Here is a 10732-nt window from a genome sequence, read left to right on the forward strand (position 1 = left end):
ATCGAAGATTGGTAGGGAAAGAGGGTTTGGTTGAACGTTTCACGATTTTGCGGAAAACGAGGATAACGGAACTTTAAAGAGCTTCATTATTCCGTTTATTCCTTCAACTTCTTCCGTTTCATTTTTTGCCCTCTCTGGTTAGAAGATACTTCTTATACGTCCTTCCTTCTGAATGTCTCTTGACTTTCGATTCTTTGTGCAATTGAATGGATTTCTTGTATCACGACTCTTCCCCTTAATTTTTAAGTAGAAAAAGGAATGAAATTGATATCTCTAATTCTTTCGACCATGCCAATTTATTGCAAATTAAAAGTTGAAAATTTCTAAAATAAATCACGATAAGATTGAAATTATTTCGAGCCTAATTATATCAAGCTTAAAATATATTTATAAAGAATTCTAATTATTTTTTTAGATTTGATAAATCAATTTGTGAGAAAAAAACTAAAAAACTTTTGTAAATTTAACATAAAATTAGATCAAATTTATTGTTAGAAATTAATAGTAGTTATATTTCTGTTTGGCAATATGTAATATTAAAAAATACGAATATTGTTTTGAGGAAATAAATCAGGATTAATAAAATATTTGGATATTTATACAATCGCAACTGACATACGATATTTCATTGTTACAGGTACGTAAACACTTGAAATACTTGGCTGACCAGCGTTAAGTAAGTAATTTATGTGATGATCATTTTTATTAACTCGAGAGGAGAGTAACGTTATTACATTCGATAAACGAAAGCATGCTTTCTTGCTTCTATAACCCAACATGGGTTAAATTATTCAATGCTTCCTGTTTACCGGTGTGTACAAACTTCCTCATTCTAACCCTTCGTTTAATCGTCTTTTATAAACAAAGAGTAATGGTTAGTTTGCTGAATTAATCAAAAGAAAATACTGTTCAAAGATTTATTTAAACCCCTTTTATCAAAAGAGAAAAGTATATCTCTTCCACACTTTCCTTTATTAACATTTGATACGATAAAATATAATAAAAATTTTCGATAATCCGTGTTCGTAGGAAAAGTAAATCAGATATATTTAGATTTGCCACCGTGAATAACACAAATATCCCTCGATATTTTCAATCGTTGCTTCTCTCCTTCGAACGGAGCCATCTTCTTCAAATTTGAATATCTCTTATTCGAATATTCACTTTATCGACGCAAATATCTCAAATATTCCATGAGCCCAGTACAATACTCACCATTATTATTCTTCCCAAACAACCGAACCTTAACATTTCACAATTTCTTCTTTTATATCTTTTATATCCGTATACAATTTTCGTTCTGACGAAAAATTTCATCATCATATCGTCATCGATATGACGCTTCACAACGTTGCGTTCTCGAGTGGGCGTTATCATCATTCGAAATTCGAATAATCCGTTCGATCATCCAAGATCGTTCTCGAAATTTCTATCGTTCTCACTATCCAAAACGCTCGTTCTTCTTCCACAAAGTTACAATCACCCACGCAGCAACCGAAATCCGTGCCCTCGTAAACGCCGCGTTCGCCGCGTTTACGACGTCACCGCTGTTCCACCGCGATATATCGGCGAAGTTTCGCGTCCCAAACTGGTTTAAATGTTTCGAGACTCGTTGGTGAATTCTCGAATCAGGATGGTGCGTTCTTCCTGTCGTGGGTGGGAACTTCCTTTCGCCTCTCCACGTTCACGGCTGTAAATTGCAGTCGTTCACCGGGTTTACCGAGTTCGAATGGGTTCTCTCAGTCGCTGTTGGTTGGTGGTGCGCTCTCTTGTTAAAGGAATTTATTTTCTTAACGGGGGTGAAGGGAGGGGAAGGAATATTACGCACGATTTAAACGGCGAAACATCGTATTGATGCGGGATTTTATTCGCCAATAAAGCGGGATTATAGTAGGTAAAAAGTGAAGGGTGATGAGATCGCATAAAGTGTCTTCTATGCCAGAAATTTTAATATCGAGATATCCCTCTTGGATATGAATAATTTTATTCGAAGAAATTTTCCATTAATACTAATCTTCAGCAAAAATTTAGTATCAGTAACCCCTTGAGTATATCGATTTTACACGAGGAAACATTCCGCATGGTCGATTCTGATTTAATTTGCATACGCTGGTGCACCACGCACGAGCAAACGAGGTCATTTTTTTTCAAAATATATTACGCGTTACAAAATAAATAAATGAAGCGATGAAAAAATTTACCAATAATTCTGAAGACTCAAACGATATTTTTAATAAGAATATCGTTAAATATAAATTCGCTTGTATCTGTAAAATGCCAGAGCATTCTTTTTTACTCTTATTCTGGAAAAGGGGAAAAAATTATCGTTGAACCCTTCCTCTTTTCCAAAAGTGAGAAAAGTAAAAAGCGATTGAATTTCGCGAATACTTTTTCACTAATCCTACAACTCGCCTCGCAACAAAGCTACAAACAACTTGTAACGATAACAGTGTTCGTACAACAAGATGTTCGGCAACTTTCTGAACGGTTTCACCAGATAAATTAATAGTGTCTGGAAACCGATTTCCTCCCCTTCCCCCTTTCGGATTATCTTTGTTTCCCGGCAGCCACCCTCGCGATTCCGGCGTATTGCAGGGAAAAATCGTTTCAACCGTTGCGGAAACGGTTGTTTCAACGACTCTCCCGCACAATCGAGATCAACGGAAGATCTAAACTGTAACGACGGCATTTCGCATCACGACGATGATAAGATTCTGAATATTCGGAATATGCGTTTTCACGGGGAGAGGGCGAGGGAGGGGGCCCCTTTTAGCCGTCGGCCGATTCGGATAATAAACCAGTTATCCCCAACTCCACTTATCGTTGGCGAATTAATCCACTTTTGCAAACATCTCGCCCTCCTCCCCAGCATCCTATCGTTACCCGGACACTTTATCGCTGAGAAGCTTCCTCGTCCCTTCGTTTAGAAGATCTTTCGCGTGCCAGTGGAAAGGATTCCAAGAATCCTTTAAAACGTGTTTCCCCGCGAGGGAAGGAGGGATGGATGCGAACAGTTTACTCGGATGAAAATGCTAATTTTAAAGGGTAGCGTATGTCATATATGGATGGCAAGGATGATGGCGTGTCTTTGCATTTCGAGGCGTTTGAAAAGACGTTAGTTTAAACGTTCTGCAGGGGAAGAGGGATCAGGGTGAATCAACTTTGACGAGCCATGAATTTTAAGGATGAATAATGGGATAGACAGTGAATAGAGTAATTAATTTACAATTAAAAATTTTTTCTTATAATTCTTGCAGAATTCCGATTCCCTTCGAATCAATTTATCGATGATTCTTTCCATCTTTGAATCGATGAATTTTTTAAAAATAATGAAATACTTATTGTCACGAACTATATCTCCATTTAAATTCCATTTCTTTAATTTCTTTTCAATTTTATTTTCCATAAACATCCAACAATCTGCTGTAAGAAAATATTTATGCCAATATCATCCGAGTGAAAAAGGGAGATTCGATAGTGAGTCAGTCACCCCAGAAAGAACTCTTCTCTTTCTTCCCGGGTCGTCTCACGTGTTTGTGTGTGGTAAAATCGGTAAAAAAAATTTCCAAAGTTCAAAGGGACGGGGCGAAGACTCGGTCATTCCATCCCTTCGATCCATCCCCCTACGCTTCGTGATTTCACTGCACGTTACACAAGGGTAGCAAAAGGAGAGGAGGTAATTTCCAACGCGATAACTCCGCTGTTTAACTCGCCAATTAATAGAGAGACGAGGCAGAGGAGATAATGCGTGCGGTGTGCACGAGGTCGGGTCGAAGGGGAACAGCCATGGGTGTATGCGCGCACGAGGAGGGGTTGTGTCGGTCGAGGGGAGGGTCGAGGGTCCCTCTTCTTTTTTTCTCTCCACGCGACGGCGGAAAGAATACATCCTCGCGCGAAGAAGCTTTATTATTTCGGCGGGAAGATCCTTTTTCGACCCTCCGCCAATCCTTCTTTTGTCTCGTCTCCTTTTTCTTCTCTTTTTTTCAAACCGACCACCCTCTTTTCTGGACCGCGCGCCACCCCACCGGAAAGGGATGGAAACCACGGGGGGAGAGGGGGAGAAACCGCAGCTCCTTTTGCACAGCCGAGATTCTCAGCCAGACTCGTTATTATTTCTCGTTATTATCCTGCGTGCATTTTGCAGTTTTGTTGTTGCAGTCGTGCAATCACGCTCGCTGTAAGGCAGATTAACTGGAATTTAGAACTCCTCCGGTTCGTTGGATGTGTGTTTGATTTGAATTTTTCATTGGAAATGTTTCTCTGTTTTCGGAGGTTTTGAGCTTTTTGGACAGAGTTGAGTATTAATTTTGTTGAAACGATTAAACTCGATTGAAAATTATTCTACGTTTTGAATAATAAATTATCGAAGTAACTTTGTTTTCGACTATTATCGATTATTAAAATTTTGCCCATCTCTGTTTTTGTAGGATTTAAATTAGAATCGGTGGATATTTTCTATATTTTGGAAAAGCAGAGTAATAATTGCTTCGTGTTTTCTTAAAAATTGGTTAAAAATTCGTGTTTCTTAAAAATCTATCAAGAAAAAAAAAAACAAAAATGATCTCCGCATTTTTTTGAATTCAATACAAATCCATTGACAATATCGTGCTCGAGCAAACATTTTACTTGAAATTCTTTGTCGTAAATGCAATTCGTCGAATAGCTATTAATCACGGCTCCATAATACTTTAATCCAATAATTTTTGGAAGAATAAACGACAAATGGAAGAAGAAAAAAAAGATTTATATATATTTATATTAATCAGAATGATTCGAAAGGGGTAAAACACCGTTCAAACATCGATTGTTAAGATTTGATGAGCATTAATTCAACGTTACATAATGCCCAATGATCTTCTAATTCCCTACGTCAGTTAATGCGGGCACGTAATTCGATCAGCGAGTCATTGATCTCGTAAACCGCTTATTGCGTGCGCGCACACGTTAATTGCAGAAGAACCGTGGCCGGCCCGGCTGTAATTGAAAATTGTTTGCCCCTGTGACTTCTCCTCTGATCGAATTCATTTGCGGTATCCGCTCTAGATCGTTTCTTTGACGATAGTCGCCTCTCGTTTTCGAAAGGGAATAAAATTATCCCTAATGTTCTTGTCAATTTTCAATACCGATTCGATTTCTCATTTTTGTAATTAACACAGTTTCTAAGATTGGAATAAATATAAAAGCAAATGTAAAAAGTAAATGATTCTTCGAATTTGGAAATTTTTTTTTTTAACAAGGATCTTATCTTTGATTCAAACGATTAGTTGAAGGAATGACAATATCAATTTTTCATTTAGAAATAGAATTCCTCTTTAGAGTTAGATGTTTTCTCACATCATAAAATCAGAAAAACTAAGATTCGTTCGTTTCCTTCCAAGCGAATTCCCCTCCCAACAATGAGAGAAGATACTCCTCGTTCCATTTCGAGGTTTACAAAAGAACTCACGGACGTGTTTCACGCGATGCTTGTTAAAATCAAAAGCGTTTCCATCCGAGCGTTACGACTCGAAGAGGAGGATCGACTCTTGATTTGTAAGATCGCTTCGAGCACGCGATCGAGCAACGTTATTCCGTGTATATTCTACTCTCTCTCTCCTCTCTTCGCCTTTTTCTTCAGTATTCCATTCACTTCTATCATTCTCTTCCGCCTCTTCTTCCCCTTCTCCACCGATTCTTCGTCCTCCACTCTTTGCGTCGTCGTTCCCTTCCCCAAACGATCGTACACACAAGTTGGTCCGTTATCTCGGGATTATCTTAAATATCGTGGACAGAACAATGGCATTTCAATCGCGCGAAACGCGGCTGACGTTTACCTGCAATTATTTATCGCGTCACGCTGTTCCACGCAACGCGATCACGCCCCAGGCAAATCGAATGCCATTGTCGAGCGGGTGAAAAAAAAAACGCGTTTGTGTCGAATCAAAGTATCGATCGATCTCTCTCGGATCGAACCGCAATCCCCGTTTCTTAGAAGTATCGTTTTTTCTCTTTTTTCGAACGTTCGTCCCTCACCCGCCACTGACTTTCACGACTCGAATTTCATTCGACTCGATTCGGATTTACCCGGATTCGAGGTCGTTTGCTTCGATTAATTCGGTTTAATACGAATCCCACCTCGGTTTATTCAATCGAATAACCATTGTGGCTACGCGTCCCCATTCAATTCCTGAATTAGTTCGATTCGGCTGGGGGTGGTGCAGAGGGGTGACTGTTCGGTTTCCGCGTGTAAACAGCCATTACCCGCCTCCTACTCGGAACGAACACCAAAGGGGGTTGACCAATTTTTGTTAAAAAGAAAAAAAGAAAAGAAAACGAACTCCCTTAATTCTAATCAAAACTTGATTCCAATCTATTTTCCGCAGGAAAAATAGAATTTTCCAAGCTTTCTCGTTACCGCCATCGAAGCCAACCACCAAAAAGAAAAAAAAACCCTGCCGCTCTCCACAGACCCGCGCCAACGATCCGGAATCGTTCTTGTTCAACGTAAACCCCTCCGTCTCCCTCTTTCTCCGTCTCTCCATCTATTCACCTCCGATCCTTCTCTCTGTCCCTCTAATTTCCTTCCGTCAACCGCTCGTATTATCTTCCCATCCACTCTCCGCGCCATGAACTCTCTCTCTCTCTCTCTCTTTCTCTCGTCGTTTACCTGTCTCCTCTCTCTCTATCTGTCTCCCTTCATCCTTCCAATTCCCCTCGATCCTCTCTTTCTCTCTCTCTCTCTCTCTCTCTCTCTCTCTGAACACACACGAACACGAGCACGCCTACGTGGGCACGTGGGTGTGCAACCGGCGCACGAACGTACGTATACACACACGTACGCACGTATACACATACACGCACGTAGGTATATCGGTATAACGCACACGAGGAGAGACGTGAACGTGGAACAGCCGCCACGGTGGCTCGAGTGTGGAGCCCATGGAGCCATGGAGGGTACGGACGACAGTGCCGCGTACACACCACAACGTTCCGCACTCGTGCCTTGCGTTCTCCCGCGATAGATCGCCGCCCGGCATCTACGTTTCCTCCGCCTCCTGTTTGCGATCGTCGTTCCCCGAGAGAACGAGGAACGGAGACGAACGGAAACCGAGAATTTCTCAGCGCAAATTCAACCAACCGCCCTCCTCGATCGGGATTTGATCGCTCGATTCGCGTGCAACGAACCGATTCGATCCTTCGAAACGAGCCTTTCTTTCTTTCCTTCGTTCCTCGCGTTTCGACGGAATCAGCTGATCGAGCGAAGATACGGGCGGATACCGGAAGCGTAGAGGATCGTCTGACGGATTTGAAGAGGATTTGGAGAGGATGAAACGTTTGGTGGGGATGAAAACGTCTGCGTCGAGGAGCTGATTAGACGAGGTGCTAATGTCTTATTTGGAGAGAGTGTATAGTTACAGTGGTGGATTCTTTGGATATTTCTTTCGATTTTCCTCTTCGTCGATTGGTGTCAGGATTGTGATGTGAAGTTTACGATGGATTATTACGATTATTACTTTGACGTTAATTTGTGTTCGATCGCGTGACGTGTGACTATTACATTCGGTGTGATTGGCTTGATATACGGATAAAATTGAAACTGATTTACATTCATTAAACCAAGCCCAAGCTTCTAAAAATCGTACAACTTACTTACAACGGACGTTGATTCCGTCCTCCACGATGACTCGTCGAAATATCGTTCCATGCTCGAGTTTAAAAAGCGTTGGCGCCGAAATTAGCGTAAAAGGGAAGGAGAGAGGAAGGAAAGCGCGAAAGTGCGTTCATCAATGACAACGCTGCCAATTGCACGCACTCGTCGCCGACTCGCAGTCACTCGAGGCCGCGAGCATGTGCGCTCGAGGCCAGGGGCTCCTCGCCCGTACGCGCGCACACGCTTCCTACAATGTCGAGTGCCGGAAGAGGCGAGCAGAGGGGATGGGCGCGGACTAGGTAGACGAGTTCCTCTCGACGGGCGAGCGAGTGTTAGTCGAAATATTCGAGCCGTCGAGGCGGAAAAGGTTGTTGGCGCGGTCGGGTCGAGCGTGGAAAATCGGCGAGGCGCAAGCGCGGCTCCCGCTAATTGCCGCCAACCGAACAGTGTGTCCAGTGTCTTCCAACTATCCTTGCCTAATCATCATCGTGCGCGCCGTTTCCTTGTAAAATGGGATTGGATCGGCTTACCGAGAAGGGGCCGAGTGTCTCGGGACGTGTCCGGATGCCGCCAGTTTTCGAACGCCGTTCCGCGCGCGTGCGTCCTCGATCCTTGCTGCTCGAAGATCGGGAGAACGCCTCTCGAACCGTCGCGGTAATCCTCGTGTGATTTTCCAGTGCATTGTGCTATTATACATCATCGTGATTGTGATTTTTTTTTTTGTGGTTACTCTTCGATTCGAGTCTCTTGGATCTCTTTAAATCTCTTTCTTCCATCGGTAATGTATGATGATCGAGGAGGGAATAAATTAAGGGAAACATTGAAAAGTGGATTCCTTTTCGAAATACGAATTTGTAAAGTTGTGTAATCTCGTGTCGATAATATTGAACTGAATTGGTTAAATTTGAGTAGAAATTTTTCTCCTCGTTCGATCGACAAACTTTTCTAATAATAACAGGGCTATTATTTTAGGAATCGGTATATAAAAGAAGGAAAAAGAAATCGTCGTATCTCGTGGATCCCATCTTCGAGGCGTAGCCACGATCCACGAGTAATTTAATCGATTGAAGGTAATCGAGCCATCCTTGCAAGAGGGACTCGATTAATCGGGGGAAAATCGGGGAACCGAGGCGGAATTAGCGATGGCTCGCGAGCTATTTAGTCGGTGCCTGCATTCAAGAATCTTGCAGATACCGGGAAAGCCATTCGTCTTGGCGGACGTCGTGGTCATTAAGTTAACACGGCGTATCGGTCGATCTAAAGGCTGCCACATTTCTCATCACCGGATTTATATCATTCCGACCGTCTCCCTTGTTACTTGCCTTAATCCTCGGGGCCCGCAGCTATCGCGCCATTTCCCAATTCTCCTCGAATAACGATTAATTTACCTTCCCCTGTTCGACGTCTTCTCGCTTTTCTCATATAGATACACGCAATAGTTGCTTTGCAGGAAATGTCAAGCGACGGTGATGGACGCTCTTCGAATCTCAATCTCGAAACGATTCCGGAAGATCGATATATAATTCCCGTAACTTTTTTAAGTAATAACGTCTTGGACAGATTTTTCAATTTCGATCAAAATTTTTAAATCTTGAGAATTATTCATTCAAAATTAATTCTTCAAAAATGTGGATTCGAATTCGCTGTTGAGGCGATACTCTCCAAACTGAATTATCGAACAATTATTCTCGACATTCGGTTCTCAACATTGAAACGCATATTTGAGATGCGTTCTAATGAAACGCGAAGGACTCTTTTGCTCGCTGCGAATTAACGTAACAATTATCGTTCCTCGGACAATAACGTCTTTCATTCCACGTATACTTGTCGAAACGTAAGAGTGCAAAGATGAAGATCGAAGAATCTTGGAAATTTGCACCCCCTATATCTTTTGGATACACGAACGAATTCTGGATCGGCGCGAAATCTGTATGGGGTTTATTAATCTCGATTATCGGAATTCATTTCGATACTATATTCGACGATATATCATTTTCCTCCCCATTTTTATTCGTCTAACAAATACGTACCCTCGAACAAGCACAAGTCGGTTCCTTCCATTGAGAAATTTAACTTTAACGCGGCGTCTGTAATTCCTGGTTATAATTTTTTTTAATTGAAAAGAGGAGAAATCATTTTTTGCACAAATTTGAACCACGAATCCTTATTACGCCGCATTAAAATGTATCCTCGAGTTTTCTTCCGCGAAATAATAACCACTATTTTCACGTACTAATAACTCGTTAACTTTGCTAATTACGAGAAAATATGGTAATAGGTTTGCAGCATGGATCTTCCCTATCAGGGAATATTTATTACCTTTTCGAAAATCGTTTTTCACGCAGATATTCACGCGTGGAATTCAATTCAACGATCAACCCTTTCGTTGCATACGTGTTACAAAGCATTAATCCACAGCCCAGTTCATTAAATTTATAAACGCACAGTGTCTTATTTATTCGTGTACAATTATCAATCATCGATATGCTATTTCAAAATTTTTTGATCGACAGATTTTGGAGCTCAGGAACTTTAATCTTCATTTACCATTTCCATGACAAAATTTAATGGTAAAAAAACATTCGCGTAAAAGGGATGTTTGTTCGCTCAACGTGGCATTAGCGTTACACGTTCCAGATGAGTAGAATGGAACAACGAAATCGAAAGATAGGGCGAGGCAAAGAAGGGAGGAGGGGTAAACGTGATCGACAGGACGCGAACGAAACGGCGTGGAAACGCGTCATATTTTATCGACAATGGTGAACTTCGAACGCATGGAGAATCTCCTCTTCCATTCTGTGGAAGATTTTTCCCGCAAGGTTAATCGTGGAGGTGGGATAGATTAAATTACACAGCCGGAACAACGTAACGTTAACAATGCCGATTAAACGCGTCGGCTATCGTCTCTCGTGTTGCATAACGACTCGAAAATCCTTCTGTTCTCGAATGGAAAAAAAGAAGGAAAAAAAGAAAAGTTGGAATTGTCGTCCTCACTTGTGCGATTTTATCGTATCGTGCTCGACTCGTGCAACTATTTTATGGAGCCATGAATAATATATTTTTTCTTTTCTTTTTTTTTTTTTTTTTTTTTTTTTTTTTTTT

The 10732-nt window shown here is 41.4% G+C and overlaps 1 protein-coding gene and 1 long non-coding RNA gene across 11 annotated transcripts in view; both read left to right on the forward strand.

Annotated features, from left to right (window-relative positions):
• LOC116185610 overlaps window positions 1-6320 on the forward strand; it is a 27215-nt gene extending 20895 nt beyond the window's left edge. The window contains exon 3 of the long non-coding RNA XR_004150475.1: window positions 5404-6320. This is a non-coding gene — a long non-coding RNA (uncharacterized LOC116185610). The remainder of the gene's footprint in view (window positions 1-5403) is intronic.
• Window positions 1-10732, forward strand: part of LOC102681371 (dystrophin, isoforms A/C/F/G/H-like) — a 428634-nt gene that overhangs the window by 240852 nt on the left and 177050 nt on the right. The window lies entirely within an intron of this gene.

This window comes from Apis dorsata, unplaced genomic scaffold (assembly GCF_000469605.1).
Source record: "Apis dorsata unplaced genomic scaffold, Apis dorsata 1.3 scaffold_222, whole genome shotgun sequence".
Classification (NCBI taxonomy): domain Eukaryota; kingdom Metazoa; phylum Arthropoda; class Insecta; order Hymenoptera; family Apidae; genus Apis; species Apis dorsata.